General features: G+C 39.6%; 1 protein-coding gene across 2 annotated transcripts in view; it reads right to left on the bottom strand.

Moving 5' to 3' along the window:
- Positions 1–22,463, bottom strand: part of LOC136864910 (transforming acidic coiled-coil-containing protein 3) — a 232,925-nt gene extending 210,462 nt beyond the window's left edge. For both annotated transcript variants that reach the window (XM_068226474.1, XM_068226473.1), the window contains exon 1: positions 22,287–22,463. The gene's annotated coding sequence lies outside the window, so the exon portion shown is untranslated. The remainder of the gene's footprint in view (positions 1–22,286) is intronic.
- Between the last annotated feature and the right edge of the window lie 1,405 nt (positions 22,464–23,868).

Below are 23,868 nucleotides of genomic sequence, written 5' to 3'. Positions count from 1 at the left end.
ACTAAATTTTGCCAATAGTCTCCTATATTCCACCCTATCAAATGCTTTAGACAGGTCAATCGCGATACAGTCCATTTGACCTCCTGAATCCACGATATCCACTATATCTTGCTGAAATCCTACAAGTTGAGCTTCAGTGGAATAACCTTTCCTAAAACCAAACTGCCTTCCATAGAACCAGTTATTAATTTTGCAAACATGTCTAATATAATCAGAAAGAATGTCTTCCCAAAGCTTTCATGCAACGCATGTCAAACTTACTGGCCTGTAATTTTCAGCCTTATGTCTACCACCCTTTCCTTTATACAAAGGGGCTACTATAGAAACTCTCAATTCATTTGGTATAGCTCCTTCATAGTAATAAATTATTATATTTAAAAAACCACCTTTCCAATACACAAAATCCTTATAATTAGGATGAAACCATTTTAATTACAAATTGGACATGTTTCACTCAATCTTAGTGAGCATCATCAGCAATAGGTAACATAAACCATTGGTGGGTCAGGGCCCTGATCCTGTCGTATATCACAAAAGAATGTCTGATATACATTGATAAAAATATATGAATTTAACACTTTAAAAATAATCAATAAGATTATTTGTGTCTATTAAAACAAAAATTGATCATTAAGACTGCTTGAAATGTAAAATGGAATGGATGGCTTGAAATGTTAAAAATAATATATAGTAATTAGATGTTCTTAAAAATCGTTGTCCAATATATCTACACTCGATTGTATTAGACTGTTTATGATAAAATCAGTTTTTCATATCAGGGTGAGCTCTTATTATAAACTATGTTGCTGTTTTTTAAGAATAAACATGATGATAAACGTTAAAAATCAGATATGATGGTTGAAAAACGAAGTTCACTGGTGATAAAACATCGTATAGATCGGCGTAAATTAGCCTTTATGGGATTCCTTGCGTTGTGTTTCAGTTATCATTTGTGCAGTAGTGTGTTGACATTGTTCTCCTAACGGAGAATTACTGACCTAGTATGTGAAATTTAAAACGGATGTATCCTGTAAGAGAAGAAAAAGGGGAAATAATATGAGTGTCAGCTATTGGAAATTTAAAGACTGTAGCACTGTAAGGAGATGATAACGGAACATGCTTATCCGTGTGTGAATTGGTCCCTTGGTTGTTTACTGAGGTTTGATGGTAACTGACTTACTGCTGCATGTGTTGTTTGAATGCGGTCGTGGAGACGGGGAAGGTAGCGGTGAGGGGAAGGGAGGCGGGACATTGCGCGAGTTGTCGGCCAATGGGGAGGATGCAATGGTAGGAAGCGTTGTGGGTGTGGCTACTGTTGCTGCTGTTGCTATGGGAGGATTGAAAGCATGTTTATAATGGAAAATCTTCATGAAATTATTAGCATTAATTCCGAATTTAGCAATTAGTTTGGGGATTTGCTCAATTATGGGGCTGTTAATGTCCGAGACTTCATTTAAATTACTATTTTTATTAAAGTATTGGTCCAAGGAAATGTAAGCATTTTCATACCCGGTCATTAAACTGCTTTTATTTACATATCTGATTATTTGCATATCTTGATCGATAGTACTGAAATTATGCCCTGTGTCCCTCATATGAATACTCATAGCGGAATGCTTTTTGTGTTTCAGGGCATTATAATGTTCTAAATACCTTATTCTAAAACTGCAGCCAGTTTGCCCTATATAAGAAAAATTGCACTGTGTGCATTTAAGTCTATATATTCCCGAGTTTGAGAATTTGTCGTAAAATGTATTAAATATAATATAATATAATATAATAATTATAAATATAATATATATATAATATAATAATTTATTACTCTGAACTCCAATACGGTTGTAAAATGAGATTTATAACTTGTAATAATAATAGCTCCTTCAACCAAACAATAATCAAATAAGTACTTCAGATATGGTACTATATACCAACCCATTGTCTTTATTATATCCCCAGAAATCTTATCTTAATACCATCAGAGGCACTATATAGTGACCACATACTACTGGTAATGAAACTGAGAACGAGGAAAGAAAGAGGGCCAGAAAATCAAGAAACATAGATCAAAATATGGAAACTAAACGAGAAGAAAAAACTAAGGAGGAATACCAGGGGGAAAAAAAATTGAACTTACCGACAGATGATAAATAAGCACAAGAGGAGGAAAGGGAAACGTTCAAGAAGACGTTAGTAAAAGCTACAGAGGAAATTTGTGGGAGTACTAGTACTATGAAAAATGAAAGGAGACCCTGTGGTGGAACGACAGACTCAAAGTGGCTGTTGGGGAGAAGAATAAAGCTTTTAGAGTGTGGTTTCAACATAGGGCGATGAAAAAAAAGACAAGAATATAAGACCAAACAAGGATGCAGAAGAGGAGAAGAAAAAATAAATGGAAAAGTGGACGAACATAATGGAAGAAAATAGCAGAGGAAATTAAAAAAAGTACTGTATGGAATGGTCAAGAGTAAGAGGAATGGCATGAGAGAGGATGTTATAATGGCAGATAAAAAAGGAAATGAAGTACAGGAAAAAGAGAAACTCAAAGGAATGTGGAAAGAGTAATTTGAAGCTTTACTAAACAGAGAAGATGTATTGAGGAGGAAAGTATAATCATGGAGGAAGAAAGAAACCTTGAGAAAGAAAGACTTAACATGGGGAGAAGTTGAGGTAACACTGGACAAGATGAAAGGAGGGAAAGCCCCATGTTTTGATGAAGTGAATATTGAGAAGGTGAAGGCAGCAGGAAAGGTAGGGAAACAGTGGCTTTATTGTATGTTGAAAGTAGTATGGAAGAAATGGAAGATCCCTCAAGACCAGAGAAGGGGATAATCATACCCATCTTAAAGAAGGGGAATAGGAAATATTTTAAAAATTTTAGGGGAGTCAAATTGATATGTTTTTTTTTTTTTAATTTAAGAACAACATTCTACTCGCCCCTCCTCTGTTTGCCCTCCCCTCTCCTTGAACAGTATGCACGCCCAAATCTTTCCATTTGCCTCTCCAAGACCACAGACCTGAAATAGTGTTTGGTGACAACGGACTTAGCATCGGCAGTCTAGATAAGTACAGAAGTTTTTTCCTTATGTTAATACTTGTAAATTCATTATTTGTCAATACTTGTTCATATTGTCACCTAACTCTCTATCACTGACAAGATATGGGGAGTTTTACAGAATAAAGGTGTCGAGAAGAAGACAATAGAAAGAGTGAGGGAGATGTACCATGGGAATGTCAGTTGTGTTACAGTAGGAGAAGACTAGACTGGATTGAGCAAAAAGAAGTGGCTTAAGACAAGGAAGTGTCTGCCACCTTTGCAACTGATTGTAGTAATAGACGAGTTAATGACAAAAGTAGCAAACAAAACTGGGGAAGGAAAAATGAAAGTGATGATATTTGCAGACGACTTGTTAGTCTGGGGAGAAAAGGAAGAGGATATTCAGGAACAGTTAGATACACGGGAAGAGAATGTTGAACAATATGGAATGAAATTTAATGCCAAAAAGAGAAAGATTGTGATCACAACTAGAAAGGAGAGATCGAGAGGGATAAAAACCTGGAGGGGAATAGCTTAGTAAAGCAGAAAGTCTCAAATACCTGGGATGTATCATAGAGGAAAGTGGAAGAAATTATAAGCAAGGAAGACAAGTAGGAGCATTCCTAAAAAGAGTCAGAAGCCTGGCTTGGAGCAAGGATGTCCCCCAGAGAAGCAAAAAAGTGATATACAGGACGTACTATGTATCTATTCTGATGTATGCAGCAGAAACTTGGGTAATGAGGCAGAGAACTGTGACTAGGATACAGGTGAGTGAAATGAAATTTTGGAGAAGCCAGGTAGGAATGACAAGAATGGATAAGATGAAAAATGAGAAAGAGATATAGTGAAAGAAGAGCCACTACAGAAGAAGATAGAGGCATCTGGACTATAATGGCATGGACACATTAAGAGAATAACAGAGGGAAGGATGCCGAGGAGGATGCGCAAAATGGAGACAACACAAAAACGACCAAGAGGAAGACCAAGACAGGTAGATAAAAGGAGTGGAAGAGAGTGTGCAGAGAAGTGGAGGGAACAGTGCAAAAGTGACGAGAGAGAAATGGTGGGAAAGCAAAAGGAGATGGAGAGGCTAATGTTCCGCGCAGACCAGGCAACAGCTGGAAACTCCATATGAAGATGATGATAATCTGACATGGAACAGCAAAAAGTACTAGGAATGAACACAGTCTCATGCACCAGTACAAAGAAAGACTTACAAACTGGAACGTGCCCTTTTATCATGAGATAACACTCAAGAATTTGCCACAGCTCTAAATGGATTTCCCACATTCCTGCCTAGATCAGCAAGCCTTCTCCCAGCTCCACAACACCCTGCCAAAAGTTCTTTGAAGCCAGGAAGGATAAACAGAATGAAATGATTCAAAGATTTTATGGAAAATATATCTAACCAAGAAAGCATACGCACAAGGGACCAAGTGAAGAGACACAATAAATACAGGTACGAAGAAATGCAGTTCCTCTACTACAATCAAAGGAGAAAAGCTACAAAGAAAGTTCTTAGAAAACAGATCTCTAAGTTTTCAATACAGTGATTACCATTTCTCTTCCATCTTTTCCAATCACAATAACTTATCGTTCTCAAATGCGATCTTATTTGACGGAAATAAATATCACACGAGAACACGGTCACTTATTTGTGTAAACTACTTTATTGTCACTGTAAGTCACAACACACAATTATACACAGTAGCATGTGACACTACAACACTTAATAGCGGAGTACCCTGAAGTCGATTCTGACAAGTACAGACATCAACAATACTGACTCGCGCACTATAACATACCCTCTCTTGAACTCACCGACTCCACCTCGGAGCCCAACAGTCACTCGCAGTCCATAACTTGCCTTCGAGTCCAACCTGACTGTCTCACTGACTGACAGCACATATATATACTGTTCGATCAACCATCTAGAATTATCAATTTCTGGAAGAGTTCTTACGACACTCTAATGGAACACACTCGAAACATCGATCAACCAGCTAGTCGAATGGAGTAATCTAGTAATGAATCTAGTTAGAACTTTCTTTACTGTTTACCAATACACATGGAAATTTCTCCAACATTCCTAATGTCTCTACATGTATCTGGATAATAAACCTTACAGTAAGTTTCCAGAACCCTTCATATATACCAAATTATAGTAGAATAAATCTAATATACGAACATTATAGAGTTTCCTGCCACTTTCAACTATATAGATTTTGAGGTAAAACCTACATACAATATGTATTTGAGACTGGCAGAAAATCACATACAACAGATGATGGAATAGGCATATCGGACTGGCTGTCACAGACAAACGGTGTCCTTCATGGCGATCCACTCAGCCCTATCCTGTTTAATGTTCTCACGAACGATGTCACCAAGGGAATGGCAGGAACAAGCACGTACATATACGCTGATGACATGGCCATTGCAGCGACAGATATAGATAAACTGCAAGTATCGATAAACACATTATGTGAATGGGCGGAGAGAAACCACATCCAGATAAATGAAGAGAAAACGGAAATGGTAGTGTTTAGGAAAGCAGGAAGACTCGCTGAAGCAGAGAACAGATCAAAAATTAGATGGATGGCTTGTCCGGCGTTTGCTCTATTAACCAGCGTTTCGTCTTAGGTCTGACACTAGACTCTTCAGAGTGGGATGTGTCAGACCCTACCCACTGACGCTGGGGTGTATGCAGGTGAACTTATCAGAAGCTTATTTATGAAGCACAGTCTGATAACTGCATACGGGAGATAAAACTCCACGATGGAATTAATGCCCGCCTAGCAATTCCAAATGGAAATTCTAAGTTCCCATGGAGGGAACCAGTTCTTTTCCACCAATAGAGCATATCAAAAATCAGATCAAAAATTAGATGGATGGCTTGTCCGGCGTTTGCTCTATTAACCAGCGTTTCGTCTTAGGTCTGACACTAGACTCTTCAGAGTGGGATGTGTCAGACCCTACCCACTGACGCTGGGGTGTATGCAGGTGAACTTATCAGAAGCTTATTTATGAAGCACAGTCTGATAACTGCATACGGGAGATAAAACTCCACGATGGAATTAATGCCCGCCTAGCAATTCCAAATGGAAATTCTAAGTTCCCATGGAGGGAACCAGTTCTTTTCCACCAATAGAGCATATCAAAAATCAGATCAAAAATTAGATGGATGGCTTGTCCGGCGTTTGCTCTATTAACCAGCGTTTCGTCTTAGGTCTGACACTAGACTCTTCTAGACTATGCTCTATTGGTGGAAAAGACGAAACGCTGGTTAATAGAGCAAACGCCGGACAAGCCATCCATCTAATTTTTGATCTGATTTTTGATATGCTCTATTGGTGGAAAAGAACTGGTTCCCTCCATGGGAACTTAGAATTTCCATTTGGAATTGCTAGGCGGGCATTAATTCCATCGTGGAGTTTTATCTCCCGTATGCAGTTATCAGACTGTGCTTCATAAATAAGCTTCTGATAAGTTCACCTGCATACACCCCAGCGTCAGTGGGTAGGGTCTGACACATCCCACTCTGAAGAGTCTAGTGTCAGACCTAAGACGAAACGCTGGTTAATAGAGCAAACGCCGGACAAGCCATGCATCTAATTTTTGATCTGATTTTTGATATGCTCTATTGGTGGAAAAGAACTGGTTCCCTCCATGGGAACTTAGAATTTCCATTTGGAATTGCTAGGCGGGCATTAATTCCATCGTGGAGTTTTATCTCCCGTATGCAGTTATCAGACTGTGCTTCATAAATAAGCTTCTGATAAGTTCACCTGCATACACCCCAGCGTCAGTGGGTAGGGTCTGACACATCCCACTCTGAAGAGTCTAGTGTCAGACCTAAGACGAAACGCTGGTTAATAGAGCAAACGCCGGACAAGCCATCCATCTAATTTTTGATCTGATTTTTGATATGCTCTATTGGTGGAAAAGAACTGGTTCCCTCCATGGGAACTTAGAATTTCCATTTTGAAGCAGAGAACGTCAAATGGAATGGCAAACTACTCAAGAGGGTTAACAATTTTATATATCTAGGTATCACAATCCAAACAACGGGAAAGAGTTTCAGATTGCATATAAGATCTAGAGCAGTGGCAGCCACTAGAGCTATGAATGAAATCAGAAACATCATACAACTATCGATCAGCACAGCTATCGACCTGTTTAGGTTCAAGATACTACCTATTCCTGAAGAGAATTTTAGGAGTCCCGCAGAATGCAAGATCGAGGCTAGTGTATGAGCCTACCAGGGAGACCTTCCTAATAGAGGATCTGAGATGCGAGCTCATACTTCCAGCTAGTAGCAGCTTCAAACAGCTTATACAAGATCTGCATGAGAAGAAAAACAACATACCGGAGGACTTCTATGCAACATCTGCTATGTAAGACAGGACCTGGATGGAAGCTAATCATGATATGCGACACGTGACGACGAGACTGGCGATCCATGGTTTTCACCACAAGGTGTGCTGCAACAAATTATTTCACGAACCAAATGACGAATGTGTGTGTGAGTTATGCTTGGAATTCTGTGATAGATACCATATTATAAAATGCAGAAATAGACAGAAATCCATCGTAGCTTATAGCAAAGAAAAGTAATGTAATGATTTTTTGCACAGCATGTATGCGTTTTCAATAATTAAAAAATACGTGTTGGAGGTTATACAAATTTATAACATATATTTACAGGGAAACCATGCATTAGTCAAACTTAACATTTAATAAAATATAATTAAAATATATTAAACATAATAATTGAAGGTTTTACACCAGTTACGATGTCGTACCTACGACAAGCTACGTACGAAAAGTTTATCCGATATGCATGAATAAAGCAAAACAGATAGCACTCAACTAATCTTATGAGACAACGATAAGCAAGGAGAAGGTCATTAATGCAACAAGTAAAATAGCAGTTGACACAGCTCCTGGTCCCAACAACGGTATAATCCAAGCAGTCAAGGACAACCTGGTACCTATCATAATTGCAAAGGTAGTTCCGAGAACAATCTTTAATACTGGATTAGTTCCCACAGTTTTCCATCAGTCCCGTACAGTGCTGTTGTTCAAAGGAGGAACAATACATGATTTGCTTTACGCCACACAGACACAGGTAGGCTTTAGGGCGATGATGGCATAGGGAAGGGCCAGGAGTGGGAAGGAGGCGGCCATGGCCTTAACGCATTGGTGACGGGCCCCGAGAATTCTCGTAGTTTCTAAACCGACCGTATGTGACAGGCTACAAGAATTCTCATTTTTATGGATCTTGTGTTTCCTTGATCGCTGCTAAAATCTGGTGGCGAAATTTTAGTATAAGGCAACTATCGCTCCATCATATTGGAAATGTCGAGCTATTCCTTGAAGCTTCAGTGCAGCTGTCCACATGGCGTGGCGCATGCAGCTGCTAACAGATACGGATATTTGTGATGAATTATGTGCACACCGGTTATCAGATACACCTATGGTTATCAGATGTAACTAGAGATATTGAATTAGATATTTCTAATTATGTGGTGATTCTGACAGTGCTCCTGGTCCTTCTATGTCAAATCGTGGACAACAATCTCATGTGTTGGAATACAGCAGAGACTCAGAAGCACTTAAATCGAGTATAGATAGCACTTGTAGTATATAGTAGGTATACAGTCACCAGCTTTTCAAAATATAATCCAGTTCGTAATTTAAAAGTTTCAGGTCGATATCTACAATAGTTTTTGCGTTACATAAATTTGAGTGCAGCGGTGTAATTTGTTCTTGCAGGCTTGAACTATCCAGTCAACAGAAGGGTCCGTTCAGACCCAGTCACAAATGTGTTAATTAAGGTACAGCCCCAGCATTAATCTGCCCTGAAAATGGGAAACACAGAAAACATCTTCCTGGCTGCTAATAGTGGGATCTGAACCCACTATCTCCCGAATGTATGCTCGCAGCTGCACCACCTAACTGCACAGCCAACTCGCTCGGTGTTCAATGGAGGAGACAAGCTAAATCTGTCAAATTGGAGACCCATATGTTCCATGTTTTGATGTATTATAGAGTGGGTATTTGATGCAAGGTTGATGATTTTTATGCAATTTAGTGAGAATTAAAGAGGGTTCACTAGGTCACCCAGTTGTCTCATCAACAATGTAATTCTGAGATCCATCCTTACACACCCTAAGCTTGGAAAGAATGATGTAACACTAATTTTTCTCTACAAAGATGGTATAAATGATCATGAAGCTGTTTATGTCTATGGTTAAAACTAAATGTGATATAAACGAAGGGTGTAAAAGTAGGAAAACCGCTATGCAATACCATATGATTGACAAGAGAAGCAATGGGGAATTTTAAAATTAATTATGATCAGAGGAAATATGCAAACCCATAGGAGGGGTTTAAAGCAACTGTTGAGGATTGCAAAAAGAGATATCTACCTTCAAATGTGGTAAGGAATGGTAAAGATACGTTATATTATAATTGGGAAATAAAAAGATTAAGGAGGTGCAGGCTAGAAAGAAACAGAGTTAGGGATGGTTGCAGGAGTAAGCAGAGATTGAGGGTACTCGGTAGAGAGTTGAATTTAGCAAAAAATAGTTAGCTAAGGATAACAAGATGGAGAAATATAATTGGCAATCATATCCATTTTACCCGTCTACTGGGACCCTTGAGGAAATAACCAACTAGGTGGGGAGAGCGACTTCAGAAGTACGCTGCTGTTTTCTTTTTTCCTTGACTCTGAACTTATCCACAGTTATGAAATTAATTCCTCATTATCTGTATGCCCCTGTCATCAAGTGGTATTTTTAGTAAGTATTTCCACTTGATAGAAACCGAGTAGACAGAGCTGGATATCTTCAAAAAAATTAACTTCCGTGCAAAAGCATGCTATGTGTTTGTCTCGCATGGGAAGTAATCAGCTGCATTCTTACTATGTGCTTACTCGAATGCTTTAGTGTTTTATGAGACTGGAAACTGTACAGTATATCAATGTGAAAAGGAGTAATTATGGCAAAGAGTGTATTGCAATTCTGTTATATGTTTCATGAGAGTACCTTGCAATCATAAAAATGTCTTCTAAATGACATTGGGTTGAAGAACTGGGTCACGACAGATTGCGCTCCCTTGCACTTGAAATGTTGGAGTTTAGCGACGAGGATTATGACTTGAGTGACTTCCACACAAACAGTGCAGATAATTCATTCCTTACAGAAAGAGGCCCAAGTGGTACAGGAAAGTATTCTGGTGCTATCACAGCGAATGGCCACGGGTTCGAAAGTGACACTTCGAGTGACGACATGATGGAGAGAGACAGGCAGATTCAAGGGACATTATTTTTCTTGTAAGAAGTTACTCTGCCTTTGCTGGCAGGACCTAGTGTTTTCAGTGCACTATGTCTTCTGGTATAGGCTAGAGCAATTTTGTTACCTTCATTGACCTGTCTCAAGTCTTATCCTTGGCTCTGACAACATGAAAGTGACTGAGGTATGAGCGATGCTAGTAATGCCATTCCTGATGCAGCCAGTCCCTGCTATGAATGGTGTGGAAATGTTGCTCATAGAGTCAGTTGATGCATGCATTTCAGTGGGCTTGGCAGACTGATATGTATTTTTATTTTTTTGCTATTTTGCTTAACGTCGCACCGACACAGATATGTCTTATGGTGGCGACGGGATAGGAAAGGTCTAGGAAGTGGAAGGAAGCAGCAGTGGCCTTAATTAAGGTACAGCCCCGGCATTTGCCCGGTGTGAAAATGGGAAACCACGGAACACCATCTTCAGGACTGCCGAAAGTGGGGCTCAAACCCACTATCTCCTGATTACTGGATACTGGCCGCACTTAAGCGACTGCAGCTATCGAGCTCGGTAACTGATATGTAACAGCAACTTCTGGCTTGGTGAGGAAAGCAACTTCCCTGGTACGCCTCTTCAGTGATGCCTAGGCCATCTATGACAGTTGATGGCAGAACTGTTTAGGATCCAACCAGCCTTAGGGCTGAGGACTGAAAATACATACAAAAAGTTACTAGCCACGCCCATATTTTATGAGATCATGATTTGTCATGTTGTGGTACTAATCAAAAGTAGCGTACACTTGCGGTATTCCACATATTATGGTACTACTCAAGGGTAATGTAATATAACGCAGACCTATGGTGTTTCTCACATTGCGGCGCCACTTAGAGGCAACGCAAACCTATGGTGTTCCACACATAGGTGTAATAATCACAGGGACTCTTACTATCCCATGGTGTTCCTCAGATAGTGGGTACTAATCATAGGCAACACACACCCACAGTGTTGCTCATATAGCGGTACTAATCAAAGGCAACGCCCAGACATAGGCAACATAAGCCAGTGCTGTTCCGCATGTAGTGGTACTAATAACGGGTACTGTAAAACCCATCCTGATTCACACACTGTTGCTACTAATCACAAACCCAAATACTCGCAAGTAAACGCGACCCATGGTGTTCCCCGCGTGATGGTACTCATTACAAGTATTCACATGGTCCTAATTCGATCATCCCTTGGTCGCCCCTTTTAGTTGCCTCTTACGACAGGCAAGGGATACCATGTGTGTATTCCTTGTCAGCGTCCTCCCTCCCGGTGGTGCCACGGGGACGTCCGGAGCCTGGTATTCTTGCAAGCGTACCTTCTCGTGACCACCGCTGCCAGCACGCATGCACAGTGGAGTCATTCTGCAATAGCGCGGAAGGAAAATCCACCTTCACGTAGCCCAATAATATGGCCACCTTCAACTGCATTGAGCTGCTGATACTGGCCTCTTCATCGTAAAGGCATTCTTGACCCACTCACAATCACTCCATCCAATCTGACAGGTAAACAATGCTCTCGCACAGTACAGCCCATATTTAAACCAAACCTGATGTGCAAAGTCATTGGGCTGGTACTAGCGCCATGCTAATGCGATTTGCAGGAAATTTAAATCAACGTCACCTTTCAAACGTATAAACATGCCTACCCACATTTGTTAATCTAGCACTACCTCTTCTCAGAGTTTGGATATTTTTTTTCTGCCAGTGTATACAAGTTATGTAAGTGGCTTACTCTCTCGCTTCCTGGGTTGGTTAATGTTAATGATGTGTTCAGTAGCTAAAGATTATCCCCAGCGGGATTGATACTAGCTCTGCAATTTAATGTATTTTTAAATTTAAATACATGCACTTGTAATTGTAACCTGGGAGTATCACCTCTCCCCCTGCTATGTTGGCGTAGTAGGTTCATGGCATGTTTTTCTTCCCCTCCTCTTTCTGTTGCTCCCTCTTCCCATACTTATCTGTCATTGTGCTCAAATTATTATGTGTTCTGTTCCTCTCTATATATCGAACCATATCATATGGCAGTCCTAGGACAATTTTTTAGCGCATATTGTGTGCGGAAGGCATTTGCTGGGTCATAAACAGCAAAGTGGGAATGAACGAGCTCTCAATTCTGTAAGCGAAGCGTACAATGGAAACTTGCGGATATGCTGCGAGTGAGAGAGAAAGTGCCAGTCACTGAAAGAGAAAGAGAGAGGGATTACCATACGGAATGTCCAGGGCGTGATTGAAAGAATGATGAATGGCCCATTATAGAAATAATGACGTCTGAGCAAGTGAATCACAGGCGTAAATACGGTGTAAAGAATTATAACTGCATGTGAAAGCAGAAGATATTCTCGGCTAGAATGGTTTTGAGCCAGTATAATGGAAGCATTTCTGAGGGTGGACCTTGGGGAGCGAAACGAAGGAGAAAGGAAATCTCAGCTGCAAAACTTGTAGAAAAGGAAGTATTGAATGAGGGGCAGTCCTGTTGCCCATTCATAATGAGAGGATTAAACTTGTGAGCCAAGCAGGTGTAATGTGTGAATATGATGTTGAAGAAAGTCAGCTGGAGTGATGTTCTTTGTTTGAGGAATGCCGATGTTTACCCAGGCAATACCGGGTAAACTTGATGATGCCGCCTACCACCCAAGGGCTCAAGTGCTTACGAGTTTGAGCCCTGTGATAGATACATCAAGACAAGTGTTTTTCTATATGTGTATTTGTTTTCTTTTTAGGTTTATGGTTTACATACCGGCAGTGATTGTGTCAGTCGCTAAAGGGGTACTGCCACCGGGCGCTAATTCACCATTTTAAGGTTCTATCCTTATCCATGCTGCTCCAGGCCATGACTAAGGCTTTAGATTCATTGTTATTTTTGCGGCAGTAAGACTCGGTCTCATACCAAGTGCTAGTATTATAAGTATTTGTGTTGGGATTTCTTTAGATAATGAATGCAAACATTTATGCCATTTTCATTCATACTGAAAGACAGCTATTTAACAGGGCCTTTGGCCAGGGTTTGATCCTGCTTATTTGTTAATACCTACATGTGCTATAGTGACATCTCAGATCCCAGTGCGTAATGATAATTTCATGAAAGTTCGAGATCCCATTGTCATTTCAGTGACGTGCCTCGATTTTGAAAAATGTTTATATTTGTGGATTTCTGTCCAGCATGCAGTGGCGAAGCATGCTAGTATCCACATTTTTGTTTCTTCGCCGGGATGTGTCGCGAGAACTCTATTACAGCAGTTTGCCACCGTCAAAGCTGAGCGAGAGGCTGTTACCGCTCCATGTAGTGGTTACGCTTTGAATCTCTTCTAACAGCTAGGCGAGTATTACTGCGCCTGCGCCAAGCAAGGCCCCTTTCCCCTCGACACTGAGATGTATCCTGCTACGTTCTCCGGTCGTGTTACCACAGTGGAAAGTGGAAACAAAAGCTTAAAACGTCAGTGCTGAACTGTTCCCTTCGTTCGTTCCACCACGCTCAACAGCGCATTGTTATATTATTGTTTTCTATTATAATACGATGCGACTTCTTTTGTTAAAGTGTGAATTTATATTTAATTCATGTTAGATAAGGATAGCCTATAGGACTGCACAACGTATTAAACATTAAAATGAGTGTTGTCGCTTCCACCTGGAAAATAAGTGAGTTGGCGCGCCGAGAATGTTCGTGTATATTAGAAAGCTTAATGAATACGCCATTTTCGTTAAGAACTTTTGCAGAAAAGAAAAACATAATTGAAAAAGGAATCGAAAAGAACAGTACGATATTTCCATGACTCACAGTACATAAATCGTGACTGGTTATGTGGTTGTGCAAAAATGAATAAACTGTACTGGTGGCCATGTATTCTATTTTCCTCAGAAAATAATGTTTGGAATAAAGACGGTGTGGACAATTTAGATGGTTTCAGAGTTTTAAAGAGACGCCATGAGGTGTCTCAAGCACACATAAATGCTGTTGCCGATATGATTTGATGTATCCACAATGACGCACACAAAATGCTGTCAACTTGTGTACACGGATTTATTTACAATTGTTTACAAACTGAATGCACATAACCTTAATCACTGTATCACAAACAAAACACTTCACTCCGTGAACATCAACAAAGCTGCCATTTTAACAACTGCCTATCACTTCAACATGGAGACTGCCACCACTGCATGTCAACTACCAACTTTACTAAGCCAATTCACATACTTCCAACACTCGTTAACACAACGCACATCTGGTCAGAACAACAACTGTTAAACCATGACTCTTACTAAACAATAACTCGTCTCTACCACCAAGCCCACCTCTTTATATATGTGCCTGGCCAGGCTTCTAGAAGAATACATTTTCTCGTAAATTCTAGTTTAACGCACAGATATAATACACAGAATATTCTACTGAGTTCGCATCTACCCAGTACCATTCTTTAGTGGATTGCAAATCAGTAATACAGGTAATAATAAATTATATACAGGTTCTTACGTTACTTAAACTCATATAAATATCTATATACAACAAATGTTTCATGACATAACCTCACAAATAATGTGATCGTTAGAGACGGGAATTTGCCTATTTTATTCCTGTGTTCAGAAACGTAGACTTTTGAGATATAAATCCATTTTGGGGTCCTTTAAGCTAGATTTCCTTGGTTTTATTGTGCTTATAAATGCCTATTTCAGGGGTTTTTGCCTATTTTGAGTATATTTGCCTATTAAATGCCTATTTAATCTATTTTAAAGAAGACGATTTTCTTCCAGTAACTGATGTGCTCGGCAGAATTATTTTCTCATTTCTCAAGATCTGTTTACCCCGCGAACAAAATTGGGAATTCTTGGAAGTCAACAGAAATAGTTCTTGGGAAATTTCCATCAGGAGAAACAAGGAACAATTTGACAACGTGGAAGTACGTTGCACAACACATACCCCTTATACCTCCTTCTCGATGTGAACTGTTGTACGCGTACGCTTTATCTTCAGAACGTGTTGTGATTTATTGTGAAGAAGAAGTGTGTCTGTGGCAATGCCCAAAGAAAAATCACTGGGCGAGTTGGCTGTGCGCTTAGGGGCGCGTAGCTGTGAGCTTGCATCCGGAAGATAGTGGGTTTGAGCCCCACTGTCGGCAGCCCTGACGATGGTTTTTCCGTGGTTTCCCACTAATCTAAATAACACTGACCCACACATAAAATTCACACTTGAATCCAAAATTAATGCCACGGTCGCTTCCTTCCTACTCCTTTCCCATCCTATTGTCACCATAAGACCTATCTGTGTTGGCGTGACGCAAAAGAAAATTGGTTGAAGTCCTACTTGCTGAAGCGGTGGATCACAGGTGATCCCAATTTCACTACGGGTGGAAGGTTAGTCTTCGACCAAACTTGCTGTAAGGAGGTAAATTTGTTTTTTCCTCTTATCTTTTTTTGTGACTAAACTACGATCGCATTGCATTGTAGCATTTTATAGGACTATTAAATTACTTATTGTGGAAAGTTGTTTTGTTGCAATGCTGTATTAGTCGTGAACTTTCAATAATTTACTGTAGCTAAAATTTAAATAATCATTTAATTACTCAACAAGGAGTTAGAATGCCGGTGGTCTCTTGTCACAGAGTGGATGAAAATTAAAAATCGGTACTTTTAACTCGGATTCATTTCTTGTGAAAATAGAGATTTAAAACTTAAATATTTGCTTGCTTTCTTTCTTTCTTAATCTCTTTACCCTCCAGGGTAAGTTTTTCCCTTGGACTCGGCGAAGGATCCCACCTCTACAGTCTCAAGGGCAGTGTCATGGAGCGTGAGACTTTGGGTGGGGGATACAACTGGGGAGGAGGACTAGTACTTCGCCCAGACAGCCTCACATTCTATGCTGAACAGGGCCCTTGTGAAGGCATTAGAAGATTGGGACAGGCAAAGAAGAGGGAAGGAAGTTATCTTAGGTAACATTCCGGCATTTCTCTGGAGGAGAAGTGGTAAACCATGGAAAACTACTTTGAGGTGGGAATCAAACCCACCTCTACTCATTTAACCTCCCAAGACCGAGCGGACCCCGTTCCATCCCACATGCCACTTTTCAAATTTCGTGGCAGAGCCTGGAATCGATCCCGGGCCTCCGTGGGTGGCGGCTAATCACGCTAACTACTACACCACAGAAGCGGACTACAACTGAAATTTAAATTTTTTTAAAATCGTGAGTAATTTTACCAGCGCTATGTGTAGGTTCTGGTGAATTCTATTACGCTTCCGCTAAGCCTTCGTGAAACATAGGAGTGGTGGCGCTAGGATGATGCCACAGAGGCTAGACATACAGAATGGCACGACTTGGACAATATCACACCGTGTTTTATAAGGCTGCAAAGACTATCTTTACAAGAACAGGCCAGTGAAAATACCGTTGGTCTGGATTGGTGAGGTCCAGTTAGTAACTGTTGTGCTGGGGGGGGGGGCAAGCAAAGAGAGTCTGAGGTGCGTAAGCTCTAGCATCCCATCTAGAGAGTGGCTAAATTGTGACAAAAACTAAGGTTATGGGCACTTGCGAGTTTCAAATCACGCGGTTTTCTACTTTTCAACGAAGGTGGCGGCCTTGTGGGCACACACGTTTCAGGATCTATTGCAGGCAACAGAAAATAGTATTCATGACAGCTGACCCAGCTGACCAAAGCCGGCAAATAGCAACATATAAAATGTTAACAAATCTGAGATTTATAGTGCCTGCGTTTTAATTCCTCTGTATAAGTAAGAATACTGCTAGGAGCAGCTTGGTGAGTCCCTGGCAAGCATATACAGAAGGATCTCTCCTCTACGCTACTCGGCTATCGTTTCACGTCATTTTTATTATTTTTTCACCCGGTGAACTCGACAGGAAACTGCCAGATTATAACTGAACATTTTTGAGGACATAATTATTTGCATGTAAATTACGAATTCTCTTGTTCCTACTGTAAAGTTTTGTACTTGTAGAAACATCACCTCTAATAGTTTATTTTCTTTTTTTATGAAGCAAATGCATGATTATACTAAGGATTATTGACAATTAGCCCTACTGTAGAAATTTAAGGTATAGGAACATTGTAATTTAAGTCAATTTTATTATTTTTCAGATCAAATGTGAAAAGATACCATATAGATCATCATAGAAATACTGCGATGCATTTGACACGAGTACAGAAAGCTGTGTCATCGCAGCTTTTCTACCTGCCCACTGTAAACAGCGACCAACAACAATTTTCTATAGACCTGTGCACTGCAATGGTGGGAGCTAATGTCCCCCTGCACAAACTGGAGCATCTTCAAACTTCAACAAGCTGCCAGAAAGCAATCACCAAGTTGGAGAAGAGTGGCTTTCCCCTGGTGGTGTAATTCAGTGTTGTGGAAGAAGTCAGGAGAAGTTTTGACCGAACCTTTGGGAAGGAAGCCGCTGTCAGCAAAAAGTTCCATAAGAGTCCAGCAGCAGAATCCATGATGGAAAACGACAGTAAAAATAGTCAGGGTGCTACAAGGTGAGGTAGATGAAGCAGTTGAACTAAAACCAGATGAAGTGGCTTCATCGAAGTTTTGTACAATCACAAGTAGATAATAATAAGCATGGCAATTCATGGTTGCATAACTGTGGGTGTGTATATATATATGTGCGTGTATGTAAGTTTATTAGGTCATCCTGAAATAAATTAGAGTGATCATACAGACTCTGTTTTATTCGTAACAATATTTATAGGATTCGGTAACCTGTTATATATTTTGTATGACCCTGCAAGGACAATAATTATTCTACCCTGAAACAGGATTATTTTTTCCAATTTGTTTTACGTCGCACCGACACGGTGACGATGAAATAGGAAAGGCCTAGGAGTGGGAAAGAAGTGGCCATGGCCTTAAGATGCAGCCGCAACATATGCCTGGTGTGAACATCTACCCTGAAACAGCCCCTGATAATCTTCGAACATGAGGACAAGCACAGAAATGCAAAATGGGTTAGATTTTGGTAAGACGTGTGCATTTTAAGTTTCTATATTTTACTGCACTGTAAAGGTTATATTACAGAACTGGAATAATGACTGTTACAAATCATTTACATTCGGGGCCACAATTTTGTGCCATTTTACACTGCTTGGTAAATTACGAGGTTATGATATCTACAGTGTGCAGAAGATTCAAAATCACAACAGGTGCTTGACCATATACCGCAATAAAAACCCGGCAGAGCTCACAATCAAGGAATTATATCCACGAAAAGCTGTTAGCTAATTGGCTTGGTTCTTGAACACTAACGGACACATTTTTTAAAAAAATTGCACACATTGGCATGCTCCTTCATAACAAAATTAATTGCATACATCGCTAGAAAATATTCTCCAAGGAAATAACTTGCCTATCATCTTACAGCAGACTACTCGGCGTACATCGCTCTGAGATCCAATAATTTTCAAACTGGAAGAAATGAATATCCCATTGAATATTCAATTACGAAATCACTTTTCACTCACATTGCTTTAATAACACTGTGTTTAGTTTTGGAAACCGAACATTCGCAAACAACACTTCAAACAATCACATCCCGCAAAAAAACAAATGAGAGGTTTTTTTTTTTTCTATTTGCTTTACGTCGCACCGACACAGATAGGTTTTATGGCAACGATGGGACAGGAAAGGCTTAGGAATGGGAAGGAAGCAGCCATGGCCTTAATTAAGGTACAGCCCCACCATTTGCCTGCAGTGAAAGTGGGAAACCACGGATAACCATCTTCAGGGCTGCTGACAGTGGGGTTCGAACCCACTATCTCCCAGATGCGAGCTCACAGCTGAGCGCCTCTAACCACACGACCAACTCACCCGGTGAAAGAGTAAAATGTAAGTGGTGTCACTAACCAGGGTTGCCATCTTAGACATATAATTAATAGACTGGCAAAGAGTAAGAGGAACCTTGCAGCCACCGCCATCTTACGTTACCGAATATTTTCAATGCATTAATATAAGATCATAGCCAAGATGCGAATATTGGAAGGATTAAATTAGTAATAGTAATAAAAAGAAGGAAATTAATAATAATTTATTATTCAGGCTTATTATGGCATTCATCTCAATAGTTAGAAAAAGTAACTGTTAACTTACATGAATGTACAAAAATGCTTAAAATAGCTAAACTGCAGACCAATCTATGGTGAAATCTGTATCACCTCCCTTAGAGCATTATTCACACGTATTTTTATATTCACTGATGGGATTAAATTAAAAAGGCAATAAACATGTGTGCCCATTGGGTTGATGTCTAAAGCACGAGTGCGTAAACTTGAAAAAAATCATCATCATCATTTTACAGTTCCAGTTTCCCAGGTACTATTGGTGAGCCTCTTCCATTCACCCTTATTGAGATACGTCCTGTTGTTAATGATATCCTCCAGTGTCATTCCCCGATCTGCAAGGTCCATCTTTACGATGTCCATCCAGTGGGTTCTTGGTCTTCCCACCATCCGTTTCCCTGCCACATGTCTCTCCAAGTTAACATATGCTGTCCTTGTCAGCACCATCCTCATTACATGCCCAAACCACCTCAGTCTGGACATGCTGACCCTATCTAACAATGAGTAACAATCCCAGCTTCCTTCATAACTACATCACTCCTTAACTTGTCCAGTTTGGTTTTCTGAATTGTAAACATAAGGAACTTCATCTCAGATGCCTGCAACCTTGATGAATCTTTCTTGGTGAGGGTGCAGGTTTAAATACAATAGGTTAAGATTGGTATGAAGTACTGATTCAACATCACCAGCTTTGATCTTGTTGGTACTTTGGTATTCCAGAGGAGTGTACATTCTTGTTGGTAAAAGTGAGATCTCTTCTGCACTCTATTTGTCACCTCCTTTGTTGCTAGTGTATCTCAAGATATTACACTGCCGAGGTATGTAAAGCTTTCCACACTTTCACGTGGATGGTTTCCTAGCATGATGTTCGCTGGTCGTCCCTCTCTATTTATTGCCATTACTACTGTTTCGAGTTTGCTTATCTTGAGATTGAACTCCTGGAACTTAACCTTCCATTGATTGAGTCTCAACTGTACTGTCACAGACTACACGAGAAGCAGTGTTTCGTGATGGCGTGGTTAAACATTAACCACGCTTCATAGCTAAGTTCAGTTCACTGAATAAACTGTTTGATGTTCTTAGAATGATAAATATGAGATTTGTGAAATATTTAATGGGCAAATGTACAAAATACATTATGATAAATAGATGATGAACAGTATACGGTAATAGTCCTAACGTATAGTAATAATATGAGTTTCCTTCTTCACTAAGCACTAAGAATGATACTAAAAGGGATCAGTTTCACAGTTAAAAGTGCAATAAAGCAGTAAGTAATTTTAATAATTATAAAATGATTAATGAAATTAAAAAGAATTCGAAAGAGGTATTCTAAGTACAACAACAAACTTAGGCCTAACCTAATCCAGTTACAAAAGCAAAGTAAAATACTAGTCTCAGTAAATGAATAATTATAAAATGAGTAATGAAACCCAACAAGAGTCAGAAATCAGAATTTTATGCACATTAACAAACAACCTAAACTAGTTACGAAAGCATAGTATGATAGTAAAATACATCAACTAATTTGAATGATTATAAAATGAGAAATTAAATATGAGAAGAGTCCAAGGTTGGTATTATATGTAACGTAACAAATTGACAAAATCCTGGCAACTTTAAATTAAAGTTTAAAAACATAACTGTCGGAAATTTTGCACGTGACAAACAGCAGTGTCTTTCTGTTATAATATGACCCTGCTTTGAAAACTATGTCCTTTGTTTATGTATGTGGAGTACATCGTTCTTCTAGTAACCTGAACTGCGGTTCGGAATATGAAGCATCTATTAACAAGTGTCGGCTCATCTTCAGGGCAATATCATGCGGAATGTTTTTATTGAGGCAAGAAGATAAAGCACCGTCACTGTTTCGAAGCATCGATGTAGCTGACATGTACAGAACGACTGTTGTTTCTCTTCAAGTGGCACGACATATGAAGCAATCCCACTGCTCAAAAACAGTGAAGCATTGTTGTGTCGAGGCACTGACACAGCTGATTGTGCCGGCTCAGTGTCTCGAAGCATACACACACTAGCCAACTCTATTTGCCTGGTGTGAAAATCTACCCTGAAAGGGCATGCACCGATAATCTTCCAATGTGAGGTCCAGCACAGAAATAAAGAATGGGTTAGATTTTGGTAAGAAGAGCGTATTTTTAAGTTCCTATATAATTTATTGCTCTGTAATGGTTTATTGCAGAACTGCAACAATGACTGTTACAAATCGCTTACATTTAGGGCCATAATTTTTTACCATTTTACATGGCTTGGTAAATTATACCGAGTTTATGATATCTACAGTGTGTTCATCATTCAAAATTGCAACAGGCAATCAACTTTACAAAATTCGCAAATATTTCTTTTATCTTAAATGTGCTTGTGTACAAAAATGGTATTTAAGTTTGTCTTACCAATCTATTAATGTGATTTTTGCATTCGATATATTGTAGGCTATGATTTATTCTAGCTGATGATGTCCCGTTGGGCAAGAAACATGCACTAGATTTAATCAATTATATACGTTTTGAATAGGCGGACCGCTTAAATATATTATTCAAGTTATTCTTAAATATTCGCTACTTGATTTTACAGTCAATACGGCTTTTATAAAAAATTAAGCTGTTGAAGATTGTTACGTGTATGTGCTCGACTGTGTGCACCGCAGTAAAAAAAAAAAAAAAAAACGGCAGCACTCACGATCAAGGAATTATATCTAGAAAAAGCTGTTAGCTAATTGCCTGGGTTCTTGAACACCAACGGAAACATTTTTTTTTAATTGCTCACAATGGCACGCTCCTCATAACAAAATTAATTGTATACATCCGTAGAAAAGTATCTCCAATGAAATAACTTGCCTATCATCCTGCAGCATACATTGCTCCGAGATCCAATAATTTTGACAGTTATAAAACCGAACTTCCCACTGAAAATACAATTACAAAATCACTTTTCATTCACGTTGCATTAAATAATACTGCGAAACTTTCGTAAGTCAAACGTTCATAAAGAACAACTTCAAACATTAACTTATCCCGCTAGAAACAAATGACAAAACGAAAACGTAAAAAGTAAGTGCTGCCAATAGCCAGGTTTGCCATCTTAAGGGCCCCATACACGCGCAGACTTCTGGAATACTTACCTGCATAGACCTTGGCCTACAAGGAATACAAAGCCTGCCCAATAGCCACTCATAGCTGTCCGCCCTGTGGATGCTATATTTGCCGCTAGAGGCGCTGCAATTCAACCTCACATGAACACCTCGGTTGGCGGTATTTCTACACGTTGTATGCTTACTGGTGACGTTTACTACGAAAGTTGAATGTTAATACTGATAAAAATAATGAAACTCAATAATGATTTTGTTTTGTCCCAATCCTTGGCTGAATGGTCAGCGTTGAGGCCTTCGGTTCAGAAGGTCCCGGATTCGATTGCCGGCCGGATGGGTGATTATAATCACGTCTAATTAATTCTTCTGGCTCGGGGACTGGTGTTTGTGTTTCTTGATATAGTGATTACTAGACCCCGGATTTTTAGGTAATAAAATGTTATTTTAGCTGCCTAAAACAGACTCTCAAATAGGCTCTACAATATTTTTAGACAGCTGCAGTTTTACGTATCTTAATATGCTTATTTAAAACACCGTGTTGATTTTGCTAAATTGATAATAATTCGTTATGGGGAAATATAAAACAAGTTTCACTCACCACTTGCTGCAAACGTCACAGAATATAATTTTACCATCCGATGTGAAACGGGTAAACTCTTGTAAATTGAGGATAAATTGGAACCTGACATTTTCGGCTTAATTCACACACTAACCAAATGGGAATCAAGGTATTGTTAAAATACGTCAATCATATTACACTGGTGTACTGCTGCGTTCCGTTTTGTGAACAAGGCTCTAGAAATAAAGTTCCTGGAACTAGTTTCCATGGATTCCCTTGCTAAGAACCAACTAGGGAATTATGGATTAAAGCAATAGGCCTAAGCAGACAAGGTATGGTACAGTAAATACACAGACCATGTGACGGCAAAAATTAGGTTACTTATTATTATTGCTCCTGTTCTGATGATAATAATTTCCTTATTCTGTTGTGTAAGTGGTACCAAGGATAAGTTATGGAACCCTAGTGACCGCTCCATCGAGTGCTGCAATGGCATATATTGGAGGGTATTTTGTAAGAGTTGTCAAAGACCAAATGCCATGTCAAGATTGTGTTGAAAAAATTAGTAGTATCCAGAGTCCATCTCCACTAACGTCATTAATAAAAATCAAAGACAGAGGTGGTCTCACGTCTCAGGTATCCAGAGCCAAGTTTTGTTTCACTGCTGATGAAACTGGGGCAAGTAAGGGACGAAATGTTATCGGTAACGCTGGGCAGTCCAAAAATAGCACAAACATTAACGGAAATACTGTTGCCACGTGTTGCTAA

The sequence above is a fragment of the Anabrus simplex genome, chromosome 2, assembly GCF_040414725.1.
Source record: "Anabrus simplex isolate iqAnaSimp1 chromosome 2, ASM4041472v1, whole genome shotgun sequence".
In the NCBI taxonomy this organism is placed as follows: Eukaryota; Metazoa; Arthropoda; class Insecta; order Orthoptera; family Tettigoniidae; genus Anabrus; species Anabrus simplex.
Note: the sequence above shows the minus strand (reverse complement) of the source record. Positions and strands in the feature narration are given on the sequence as shown.